Here is a 12,694-nt window from a genome sequence, read left to right as displayed (position 1 = left end):
ACAAGAGCGCCGGGCGGGCACCGACAGATGGCCCGCACCCGCAAGGGCCCCGGCACCAGCTAAGACACCGGCTCCCGCAAGAGCCCCGGCCCCCGGCCGGGCTCCTGCTCCAGCGAGGGTCCCCGCTCCCGCGGGGCCCGAGCCAGGCAAATGGTGCCCCATACACCAGGCCAGATGGCACGACCTCACAGAGTGTCGTACGGTCAAAGGGCTCGTCGAGCAACGCCAGAGGGAGCGCGACGAGTCCCGCGGGGGAGGCGATGTTGAGGTCGCCCTCGACAACGCCGAGCTCGGTTTCCAGGAGCCCGAGCATGCCGTCGCCTTCATCAACGGAGGCACCTACACGCCTTCCTCGTGCCGTGGCATCAAGGTCATGCGACGCGAGGTGTGCTTGGCAACCCCGAGCGAGGAGGCCACTAGGCCCATGAGGTGGTCGGACGCTCCGATCACATTCAGCATGGTCGATCACCCCGCGAGTACTGCAGCCGTGGGGCGACTACCCCTGGTGGTGTCCCCCACTGTCTGCAATGTTAAGGTCGGCAGAGTGCTGATCGACGGTGGTGCAAGCCTCAACCTCCTCTCCAAGGAGGCTTTTGAGAAGCTGCAGGTGTCCTCCAGGCGCCTAAGCCCGTCGCTCCCCTTCTGCGGAGTGACCCCCGGGCACTCCCTGCCCCTCGGGCAGGTCGAGTTGCCCGTAACCTTCGGGAGTCAGGACAACTTCCGCATGGAGTGCGTCCTCTTCGACATCGCAGAGCTCCCCCTCCCCTACAACGCCATCCTCAGACGTCCGGCGCTCGCCAAGTTCATGATGGCCGTGCACTACGCATATCTCACGGTTAAGATGCCGGGCCCCGCGGGCCCCATCTCCGTGATCGCCGACTCCGGCGGCGCCGTCTCCTGCGCTGAGCAGTCATACATGGCTCTGGTTTCAGCGCAGGCCGAGGTCGAAGGCTATACAGGGGGCCCGAGACCCTCTTCATCCAAACCCCGACTCGCCGCCGACGCCTCTGTTCCGACGAAGGAGGTCGTGGTGGGCAAAGGCGCTACCCAGGTCGTCCGGATCGGCGGTGACCTGGGCAGCAAATAGGAAAGCGCGCTCGTCGCCTTCCTCCGGGCTAACGCAGACATGTTTGCCTGGCAACCGTCCGACATGCCCGGGATCCCTAGGGAGGTGATCGAGCATCACTTGGTGGTGCGTTCGGACGCCCGCCCGGTGAAGCAGAAGGTCCAGCGGCAGGCGCCTGAGCGCCAGGAGTTTATCCGAGAGCAGGTCAGCAAGCTCCTCGACGTCGGATTTATCTGAGAAGTCCTCCACCCCGACTAGTTGGCAAACCCAGTCATCGTCCCGAAGGCCAACGGCAAGCTCCGCATGTGCGTGGACTACACCGACCTAAATAAGGCTTGCCCTAAAGATCCCTTCCCCTTACCCCGCATTGATCAAATTGTGGATGCAACTGCGGGATGCGATCTTTTATGCTTTTTAGATGCAAACTCTGGATATCACCAGATTCGCATGGCCGTAGGGGACGAGGAAAAAACTGCTTTTACCACTCCGGTGGGGACTTATTGCTATATGTCAATGCCATTTGGCCTGCGCAACGCTGGATCCTCTTTCCAGCGCGCTATTCGTATTACCCTTGATTCACAGGTTGGCCGCAACGTCGAGGCTTACATCGATGATCTCGTGGTCAAAACCCGAGACCGCGCCACCCTGCTCGAGGACCTTGCCGAGATTTTCAACAGTCTCCGCACTACCCGCCTCAAGCTCAACCCGGATAAGTGTGTCTTCGGGGTGCCGGCGGGCAAGCTCCTCGGTTTCTTGGTTTCTGGCCAAGGAATAGAGGCCAATCCAGAGAAAATCCGGGCCATCGAGCAGATGCGACCCCCGGCTTGACTCAAAGAGGTCCAGCGTCTCGCCGGCTGCATGGCGGCCCTCGGGCGCTTCATCTCCAAGCTCGGGGAGCGAGGGCTCCCCCTCTTCAAGCTTCTGAAGAAGACCGGTCGTTTCAACTGGACGCCGGAGGCCGCGATCTGAAGAAGTACCTCACCACGCCACCCGTGCTGGTGGCTCCCTCCGAAGGTGAGCCCCTGCTGCTCTATGTTTCGGCCACTCCTCAAGTCGTGAGCATGGTGCTGGTGGTAGAGCGCGACGAGTGCCTGGGGCCAGGTGCTGGGTCCCAGCTCCCAGAGGCCCCCGAGCACTCACCCGTCCTCGCGGCTCCCCCTGTGCAAGGGGTCGAGCCCGAGCACTCACCTGTCCTCGCGGCTCCCCCTGAGCGAGGGGTCGAGCCCGAGCACACTGCTCCTCCCAATCAGGGAGTCGAGCCCGAGTATCCAGCCAGCCCCGACCATGCCGCCAAGCCTGGGGGCTGCAGCAGCCCCCCGGGTAAAGCCGCCGTTCAGGCCCGCCGGGTACAGCGACAGGTGTACTTCGTCAGTGAAGTCCTCCGGGAAGCCAAGACAAGATATCCCCAGGCTCAGAAGCTGCTCTACGCCGTGCTCGTCGCTTCCCGGAAGCTGCGCCACTACTTCCAGGCGCACAAGGTCTCGGTGGTTACCACGTATCCACTGGGACCCATTCTCCGGAACCGGGAAGGCACCGGGTGTGTTGTCAAATGGGCAGTGGAGCTGGCGGAATTCGACCTGCACTTCGTCAGTCGCCAGGCGATCAAAAGCCAGGCGCTCTCCGACTTCGTGGCAGAATGGACACCCGTCCCCAACATCGTCCCAGAAGAGATCTCTGCCTATCCCGGGCACGGCGCGCCCGGGTACTGGGTCATGCACTTCGACGGCTCCCTCTCGCTGAAAGCCGCAGGGGCCGGAGTGGTTCTCACCTCCCCAACGGGTGAAGAGCTCCGGTACGTCGTACAGTTGCAGTTCCGCGCATCCAACAACATGGCGGAATATGAAGGTCTCATCGCCGGCCTTCGGGCTGTGGTGGGGCTCGGGATTCGTCGCCTCCTGGTCAAAGGGGACTCCCAACTGGTGGTCAACCAGGTATCCAAGGAGTACCAGTGCACGGATCCTCAAATGGCGGCATACGTGGCTGCGGTCAGGAAGCTGGAGAGGCGTTTCGATGGCCTGGAGTTGCGGCACATCCCTCGCCGCGACAACACTCTGGCCGACGAGCTCTCTTGCCTGGCCTCCTCCCGTGCGTGCGTCTCTGCTGGAGTCTTTGAAGAAAGACTCGCACGGCCTTCCGTCCTACCTGCCGAATAGGACGAAGGGGAAACCTCGAACTCAATTCAGGGGACCCTGGCGATGCCCTCAGTGGGAAGCCCCGTTAGGGCGCCGCCGTCCGGCGAGTGCGCTGCACTCGCCGAATGTTCTCAAGATGCCTCGTGGATGTCTGACATCCGAGGGTACTTGAAGGAAAAGTTCCTTCCCGGGGATGAGGCGTCTGCTGAAAGAGTTACTCGGCAGTCCAGACACTATGCCATAGTAGATGGGATCTCTACCGGCGTAGCGCAGGAGGTGTCCTCCTGAAATGCATCTATCGGGCAGAAGGTGGTGATCTTCTCGCTGAGATCCACGAGGGCGAGTGCGGTGGCCATTCATCATTCCGCACGCTGGTCGGGAAGGCCTTCCGGCAAGGTTTCTACTGGCCTACAGCTCTCCAGGATGCTTCCGAGCTGGTTTGGCGCTGCAGGGCGTGCCAGTTCCACGCAAAGCAGATTCACCAGCCAGCTCAGGCTCTTCATACCATCCCCCTGTCATGGCCTTTCGCGGTCTGGGGGTTGGACATTCTGGGTCCATTCCCCCGAGCAATCGGGGGCTATGCGTACCTATATGTCACCATCGACAAATTCACCAAGTGGCCGGAGGCGGTTCCAGTCATCAAGGTGACCAAAAACACGGCGCTCCAGTTTATCCGCGGCATCACCAGTCGCTTTGGCGTCCCGTACCGGATCATCACCGACAACGGCACCCAGTTCACGAGTGCCCTGTTCGGTGACTATTGCGAAGACCTCGGCATCAAGCTCTGCTTCGCCTCCGTCGCTCATCCTCGGAGTAACGGGCAAGTCGAGCGCGCCAACGCGGAGATACTAAAGGGCCTCAAAACCCAGACCTATAACGTGCTCGCTAAGCACGGGAAGGGATGGGTGGACGAGCTTCCCGCCGTGCTATGGGCTAATCGGACCAGGCCAAGCCGCGCCACCGGGGAGACTCCGTTCTTCCTCGTCTACGGCGCTGAGGCGGTCCTCCCCTCCGAGCTCACTCTAGGCTCCCCTCGGGTGCATGCATATTCCGAGGGTGAGCAGGAGCAGCAAAGGCGCGACGACGTTGACTACCTGGAAGAGCGCCGGCGGCGTGCCGCCGTCTGGGCGGCTCGGTACCAGCAGAGTCTGCGGCGATATCATCTGCGCCATGTCCGAGCCCGATCTCTCGAGGTGGGGGACCTAGTTCTCCGACGCGTCCAGTCGCGCGAAGGAAAGAATAAGCTGTCCCCTATGTGGGAAGGTCCCTTCACCGTGGTCGGGGTCCCGCGAGAAGGTTCTTTCAGGTTGGCGGCAAAGGATGGGCAGCCGCTCCCGAACCCGTGGAACATCAAGCACCTGCGCAGGTTCTACCCGTAGATGGCCATGCTCGCGGCTCAGGTCAACCAGGCCGGGGGCTTCCCCCGCCCAAGTTGACCGGGGGCTACCACCACTTGGGTAAGTCACCGTCACCCAACCTTGTAAAATTTGTAAATCCAATATCTCAATATGCAGTCGCTATGTCAAATTCATTTTCCTGGATTCCGTATGTTTAATCTGTCTGGTGAGATGCTCGATTGTGCGAGAAAAAGTTCGCTCTCTCATTTTCCCCGCTGATAAAAGAATCCCAATCGGTATGCATGCGGGCAGTTGCCGCTGACTTACGTCCGGCATGGTAGGCTATGGTGTTCGGTGTCGTGACAGGCTCCCGGGCATTACCGAGTTCCGGGGCGCTCTGGGTAATCCTATCGCTCGAGCTGCTCGAGTAGTCCGGAGCTCAGGCCCCCGGAGCGGGTTGTCGGTGCTCGGTCTGGTCTGTCATACCCGGGCGCCACCGAACCATAGGACCTCTGGGTTATGCCTCTGTCCGCTCTTGTCCGCCGGTTTGGGTATTCAAGAAGTCTCGGGTCGAAAACGAGAGCAGTCTATAACAAGTACCGCACTGACAAAGCGCACCAGGCAAAGAAATTCCCTATTCTCTCTTAAGTCACAGGCCGACAATAAAGAGCAGCTCGACCGCGAGGGCTTCGATGCCCCGGTCGCTGGTCGGCCCTAAGGGTCCTCGGGTGGTCCTACCACTTAGGCATGAGTGGTCGAGATCACCCGACCCCGGGATCCTCGCGTGCCTCTGGGCGCTCGGGCACTCCGGCTGAAGAAACCAAGTCCCCGGGCACCCCGAGCTCGGAAGCACACACCCCTCCTGGATCGGTTGGCTGAAAGGCCGACAGCTGTCCGGTGAGTGGTTAAATTCAGACAAATTTGCGTTCAATAATTTTATGTTCCCGAGTCATGCTCGGGGGCCCTCGCATTTTAATCTGCTCGGCAAGATGATCTCCTCGCGCACAAAACCCTACCGTGTGTCTACTTTTTCCTGGAATGACAGAGCGGTTTGTAGAAAGGTGTACCGCGCGTATGGTAATGTCCGACCGAAGCCCTTCGTGGTGGTCGTGGTGTTCGGTCCGCTTTTAAGGACCCCGAGCACTACCGAGTCCTTGGGTGCCCTGGGTAATCCTATTGCTCGAGCTGCTCGAGTAGTCCGGAGCTCAGGCCTCAGGGGCGGGCTATCAGTGCTCGGTCCGGTCCATCTTAAGCCCGGGCACCACCGGACCACGGGGACTCTTGGTCACATTTCCGCCCGCACGCGTCTCCCGTCTACTAACTGAGTGGTCGCGAGGTGAAAAAGTGTTCACCGGTCACGGCGTGTTTCGTGCTGGATCGATCTATCTCCCGAGCAAGGAAGTTCGTGTCTTTGTCTTTCAACTTAGACGATGCGGACTCGCGAGGGCTCGAGGGCTGAACGCGCCAACAACAGCAATCGAGACAACTTCGTTCTCGGGGATGGAAAGGTCGGGAACGGTCCGACTGAGTACTCCCCGGGGCTTCAAGGCAAAACATCGGAAGAAACACTAAGTACTCAAGAACACTAGAGTTGCGAGCCCAAAGAAAAGCTGCCATTATATTCACAAGGCAAATACAAGCATTTCTGAGGGATCACTCCCATATTTACATCCGTCAAGACAACAACAAAAGAAAGAAAAATGACTACAAAAAAGCCTAGTCGGCGGTGGAGGCGGTGTCCGAGTCTTCTGAGTCGTCCCCGGGGGCTGGCGGTGGCGGCACTTCCCGCCTAAAGTCGGCCGCCACTTCGGCAGCGGTACTCCGAACCGCTTCCCGGGCGGCCTCTCCCTCGGCTTCAACCACTCCTTCCCGCGCCGGCTCCAGCGCGAAGTTCGGGTCTCTGCTTCGGTAGCAGGCCAGGACGTGCTCGGCCACCGCATGGGCCAAGCCGCGTCCCTCCCGGGCGGCGAGTTCCTAGACGGCCCAGGGCAGGGCCTCGAGGCGCTCGCAGACCTGCTGAAGCCCTAAGACTTGTCGTGCGGGGCTGTCACTCTTCTGGTCTTCGACGAGCCGTCCGAGACCGCCCTTCTCCACGGCCCACCGCATCCGCCGGAGTATATCCTCCAACATGTGCTGCAGGTTGACTCGTGAGACGAACGTGGTCTCGAGCTTCTCCTTCGCAGCCCGTAGCTGCGCCTCAAGTCCCTGGTCCCCAGCCGGGCCAGAAGAACCGCCGACGGTTGCGGAGCTGGCAGCTTGCTTCGTCTGCGCCACTAGCTCGGACAAGGCGCGCTCACGGGCGGTTAATTCCGCCTCGTGCTTCGCATTCTCCTCCCCCCTGGTGGCGGCGGCCGCTGCCGCCGCGGTAGCCTCGCCCTCTCGACGGCTCAGCTCCCCCTCCCGACGGGCCAGCACGTCCTCTTGTTGGGCCAGCGAGTCCTCCCGGGCACCTAGATCCGCCGCCGTGATCTCATTGTCCACCTCCCGAAGGGAGATGTCCTCCTCCCAACGGCAGATATCTTCTCTGATCTTCTGGAGGTCGTCTTCCCAGCGTTGGAGGTCGGCGCGCGTCTGTTAGGCCTCGCCCTCCCGATGGGTCAGCTCGGTCCGCAGCTCCTCCGCCGCCTTCTCGCGGACTGCGACTGCTGCCTCCTTCTCCTGCACCTGCCCCATCCTGGCAAGGGCCTCGGCAGCCTGCTGCCTCGACGCCTCAGCCAGGCGGGCAGCTTCTTCTCGCTCCCGTGTGGCGTCCGCCCGTGCGGCCTTCAAAATCTCTTGTACCCGCGTGACCTCCGTGCGGGTATCTTCCAGGAGCTTCTGTTCCCGCGTGGCCGCCGCGCGGGCCTCCTCCTGGGCGCTCGCGAGCTGCGCCCTCTCCGAAGTCAGCCAGGTGGGCTCAGCTTTGAGCTGCTCCTCCTTTGCATCCACTGACACGCCCAGCCGCCCGACCGCCACCTGGACGCCTTCGATCGCGGCCAGGAAGGGGTCGGCGGGCTGGCCGGGCACCGGTGGAGCGTCAGCCTCCCCACAGATCGCCTCCGGGGGGTCCGAAGTCTCCATGGGATGCCACACCACCATCCACCCCAGGCTCTGCCTGCCCGGGGTAGGTTCCGCCGGTGCCAAAGACTCGGGCGGCGGCCGCATTCCCGCCTCAGCCATCGCGTCCGCTGGCACCGGCAAGGACGCTGTCTCCACCGTCATCCGCCCCGGGCTCTGCATGCCCGGGGTAGGTTCCGCCGGCACCGAGGGCTCAGACAACTGCTCCGTCCTCCTCTCGGCCGCCGCTTCTGCCGTCCTCCCCGTGGCCGCCACGACTGTTGGCGCCCCCGCCGTCGCTGCGTCCGCTTGCGTCGACGCGGCCGGCGGGCTTGGCTCTGGTCTCGGCGCCCGCGCCCCTTCAATCGCGGTGGCGCCCGCGGTCGGCCTGCGCGAGATAGGCGAAGATCAAAATCGAAGCTCAGTTCGGGCAAGGAGCGCCCAAGAAAGAGCAAAGGAGGAAACTTACCCGGTCGTCATCCCCCGATACTGCCATTTGGCCGCCGGGAGCCTGAAGTCCGGGTCCGGCAGCGCCGGCCCGGAGTCCTCCCGTCGCCTCTTCTGCTGGGGGCTCGGCGGGGCCGCCGCGCGGCTCTCGGGCGCCGTCCCAGGCCCCATCCGCACGAGTCACGGCTCGAGGACCGGGAACGCTGCCGCTGCCGACGGCGATGGCGGAGAGTCCAGCACCGAGATGAGGACTCGGGGGCGCTTCCCCCGATCCCCCGGCGCCACCACCTCTGCAGTGTCGGCGACGCCCTCCTCTCTGGCGCGGCGGCTGCTGCCCGCAGCGGCCCCATCATCAGCCCGCGCCGAGCTGTTCGTAGCCTCCTTGCAGAGCAGCTCGTCCAACCCAGGGAGCTCGGAGGCCTCGGGGCTCCGGCTCCTCGACCGGTCCATGAGCCCCTGGGCATTGAACTCCGGCAGCTGCGCCATGATCGCCACCCGATCGGGATTGGCGCAGAGCGCCATCTCCGGCCACGGGAGTTCCGCCCGGCTCATGTCTTCCACTCCGGTGATCACTCGGGTCATGCCCCTCAGCTTCGCCGGGCCCAGGTCCCAGCTTGCGCCGATTTGGGTCCGAGTGATGTCCTCAGGCCCGGTGTAGAACCAGCACGGCCGGGCCCGCTCCCGCAGGGGCGCCAGACGACGGCGCAGGAAGTCCACCACCACCATGACTGAGATCAGCCCGGAGTCGCGCAGGAGCCGGATGCGCTCCAACACCGGCTCCAACCTCGCATCCTCTGGCGGCGGCACCTCCCACGTCGACCTCCGAGGTTCCGCCGCCGCTCCTGGTAGATCAAGACGCTCGTGGGGGTCGACGTCGACGAAGAACCAGTCCCGTCGCCATTCCTCCCACTTGCTGCGCAGTACCTGGGGGATGTAGTGCTCCCCCAGGCCGTCTCGTAGCCGAGGGTTGCAGCACCCCGCGACATCCGCCGTGGAGTGCCCTCTCTTCTTCCCCACCGGCCGCAAGACGAAGAAGTGTTGTAGCAGCGTCGCTGAAGGCGCCACCCCCACGAATATCTCGCAGAGGTGCGCGAAGACCGCCAACACCACGACGGAGTTGGGGCTCAGGTGCACCAGCTGGATGCTGTAGGTCTCAAGCACTTGGAGGAAGAAGGTAGAGAATGGCGGCACCAACCCTGCCGCCACGAAAGAGGTGAAGAGAACAATCCGCCCAGGAACGGTTGTCACCGGCGTCAGGCTCGCCGGCATCACCACCACGGCTCCCTCTTATCCCTCGGGCACCAACAACTTCCTGATCTTGGCCGCCGCCTCTTCGTTCCTCAGACGAGACTCCAGCAGAATGCTGTCCGGAGCCCTGTCACGACGGCCTCCTCCGACTCTCGGCATCTCGATAGGAGTGGAGGTGCTTTGATGGTGGAGAAAGAGAAGAAGAAGTGCTCCGGTCGCCTGAAAGCTTTCTAAGGGCTTCGGAACACGGAGGAGGCAAGAGCAGGAGTGCAGGAAGGCGTAAAGAGGGGGATGGACCGATCCCCTCCCCCTTTTATATCACAAAGTTCAAATGTTGCCGCCCAACGGTTTGCTCGGCGAAGCGCCCCCTCGATCGGCGCAACCGCCAGGCGAATCTCCCGCCGATCGTACGGCGTCAGCGGCTGCCAGGCGTATTTTCCTCGATCTGCGCGGTGGCCGCGCGTGCCGCCCATACGGTCGTCATACCCTTCGGGAGTTGTGTGGACACGCGTCTACTCGTCTCCCCGCTGGGTCGTACCCGAGGCCCGGGTCTAGAAAGGCTACCTCTCGAAAGCCTACCATGTGGCGTCCCCGCCAGCCTCGGCCTCGACCGCGACGAAGGGCCCATCCGCAGTCTCTGTGCCATCACCTACCAATGGGCCTGGGGGCTACTGTCGGTGTATCAGGAACCGGGGGTCCCAAAGTCCCGAGACCAAGCCGGCCGTCCGCCATGTGTCACCATCCCGCGAGGTCCCCCCTGCAGGATGAGGAAAATCTAAGTTCCGAGAGAAGGTGCTCGGGGCCACAGCCTCTGGTTCCTGTGCACTCCAGTTCCCCGATGACCCGCAGAGTTCAAGTACCGGGAAGAAAGTGCTCGGGAAGGTGCCCGCTCTTCCCCGAGTACCATAGTCCCCCGATGGGCCAAACAACCAAGTGCTCGGGAGAGAGTGCTCGGGGCTGCATGTGGCGGCCCCCGAGCACTCGGTTCCCCGAAGGATCTACAGAAGGGCTCGGGAGAAAGTGCTCGGGGCTGTACGTGGCAGCCCCCGAGGACTCGGTTCCCCGAAGATTCTACAGGAGTGCTCGGGAGAGAGTGCTCGAGGCTGCACGTGGCAGCCCCGAGGACTCGGTTCCCTGAAGGTTCTACAGGAGTGCTCGGGAGAGAGTGCTCGGGGCTGCACGTGGCAGCCCCCGAGCACTCGGTTCCCCGAAGGTTCGCGCAAGATCACCCGACGCCCCGACGACCCGGAAGGACCCGTCGGCGAGGTGTCAGCCAGTCAAAGGTCCGAAGCTGCATTTAATGGGCATGCGCGGCCTGACATCCTGACATTCCCAACTGCCCACGCCGCAGTGTCAGTCCCTGCCATGCTTTGGCAGAGGGGCGTGGGTCCATTAATTGCACGGGTCCCGTCCCGTATCATCCGGGGTATGTCGGGATAACGTTGCGAGGATCAAAGCATTCCGCCTGCCACCCTGCCCTGGTAGAAGAACAAGACAGGGTGGGCGCGCCGGGTGCCTCTGTGGCCGCCCGGTGGGCCCTCTCAACGGCGCCAGGACGTCCACATTGACGGGTGGTCGGATGCGCGCCGCGTTTTTCCACCACCCCTGTCACTTCACGCGGACGGAATGATGACGCTTTTCTCCGTGGCGTCTTGGAACTCGCGCCCCCTCTTTCCCATTTGGGGTAAGTCGAGGTCGGCGTGTGTATAAAAGGAAGGGATGGATAACCCAGGAAGGCACCCCCGAAAAACTCAGAGACATCCCCACACCCCTAGAGTAACAGAAAGACCAAAAGAAACGACCAAAAAAAGACTCAGAACCACCGAGAGAGCCCCAAGGTAACCGAAAGATCGATCCGAGATCAAGTAACCTGAGACGAAGAACACTACAAGCAAGTTCGAGTAGACCTAGAGCAAGGAAGCCTCAAGCTCTCTGTTAGACAATACACCCTTGTAACTAGGCACATCCTTGAAGGATTCCCTTCAAGGAAGGATATTGCATCCACACAGGAGTAGGGTATTACGCCCCCGTGCGGCCCGAACCTGTCTAAACCCCGGTGCATTTATTTCTTTTTGCACTAGGTCGATCATCCCCCACCACCGGCCGTTGCATTTATTTCCGCTTTCATTTATTTCCCCGACAAACTCGTTCAGGATCATCCCCCCGGCCGAATCTTTAAAAAGGGGTCTCTCGGGATCCCTGCGACAGGAGTTCATCCTCCGACAGACGCCGATCATGACCTTCATCTACATCTAATGGCATCTCCGAACGCTGGTATATGCATGCTTCCACTATTAAGTGTGTATGATGTTAGGGCTAATGTTATGTGAATTAAGAGAGATTTAACTTCAACATTCGGCCATCAATTGAATGTTTTCTAGTCTAATTGGACTTGGATCAGAACAATTGGTTTATGTTTATGCATATATGTTCATGTTCATGCTATTTGTAACAATTTTTAGTCCTGGTTCAGCTTAAATTAGAATCAATTAGACATGTTTAGACATGATTAATGTTGGATTAGGGTCGACATGTTTATGAATTAAGATAATTAGGCTCCGGTTAGACCATTTCCATACATATATGTGTGTTATGTGTTCATCATGGCTTGGATTAAGGGCAATTGGGGATTATTACGCCTCGGGTAGAATAGAGAAGGAGGGGAATACGGTGAATTTTTATGGAACCGAAGCAATTCTCCAAATTCTTTCCCCCCAAATCCCCAAACCATAACCTATCCCCCCCCCCCAAATCGAGAATCCTAACCCCCAAATCTCCACATCAAAAACTCTAAGCTAAGAGGGGGAGGCAAACTTACGTGTTTTCGCATATAAATGTTGTCGTTGAGGTCGCCGGAGCTAATTCCCGCATCTTCTCCTGCACATCGTCCTCCTTCGTCTCTGTTGCGCGTGGGTTTTTGAAACGCCGATGGCTCCATCTCCTTGCTATTGCCGTTTTCTTTCATATGCGACTTGGAGCTTCGCCGACGTGCACTTCCTTTTGCCGTGCGCATCGTCAAGTCTGCCACCGCAAATATGCTCAACAGAGCCACACGCGACCTTCGTCGCACCCATGCCCTGGATGAGCAGACCGCGACAACATCTTGATGTGGTTCTCTCTTGCTCTCTCGGTGGCCGGAGACCCTCACTTGTCGTCGCTGCTCTCCGCCCCCCCCCCCCCCCCGCGCTTTTCTCGGAGGAACCAACACGAAGTGGGGATTAGGATTTAGGGTTCCTGGTCGCTCGTGCATTTTGTCTCAGTGATAATGGTGACACACTGTCAATTTGCATTTGACGGCTGACGCGCGCGCGGTTTTGGACCGCAAGGCTAGGCTTTGGGCTGTTATGTTTTAATGATATTTCTTAGTGATTTTAATGCATTTTCAATTTATGCACCGGTTTTTGACCGCAAGGCTAGGCTTTGGGCGG

The 12,694-nt window shown here is 60.8% G+C and overlaps 1 long non-coding RNA gene across 1 annotated transcript in view; it reads right to left on the bottom strand.

The window, feature by feature from the left end:
• Positions 1–12,426, bottom strand: part of LOC133883482 (uncharacterized) — a 31,223-nt gene extending 18,797 nt beyond the window's left edge. The window contains exon 1 of the long non-coding RNA XR_009902901.1: positions 12,085–12,426. This is a non-coding gene — a long non-coding RNA (uncharacterized LOC133883482). The remainder of the gene's footprint in view (positions 1–12,084) is intronic.
• Positions 12,427–12,694: the final 268 nt, after the last annotated feature.

Source organism: Phragmites australis, chromosome 10 (assembly GCF_958298935.1).
Source record: "Phragmites australis chromosome 10, lpPhrAust1.1, whole genome shotgun sequence".
NCBI lineage: Eukaryota > Viridiplantae > Streptophyta > Magnoliopsida > Poales > Poaceae > Phragmites > Phragmites australis.
This window is presented reverse-complemented; position numbering and strand designations above follow the sequence as displayed.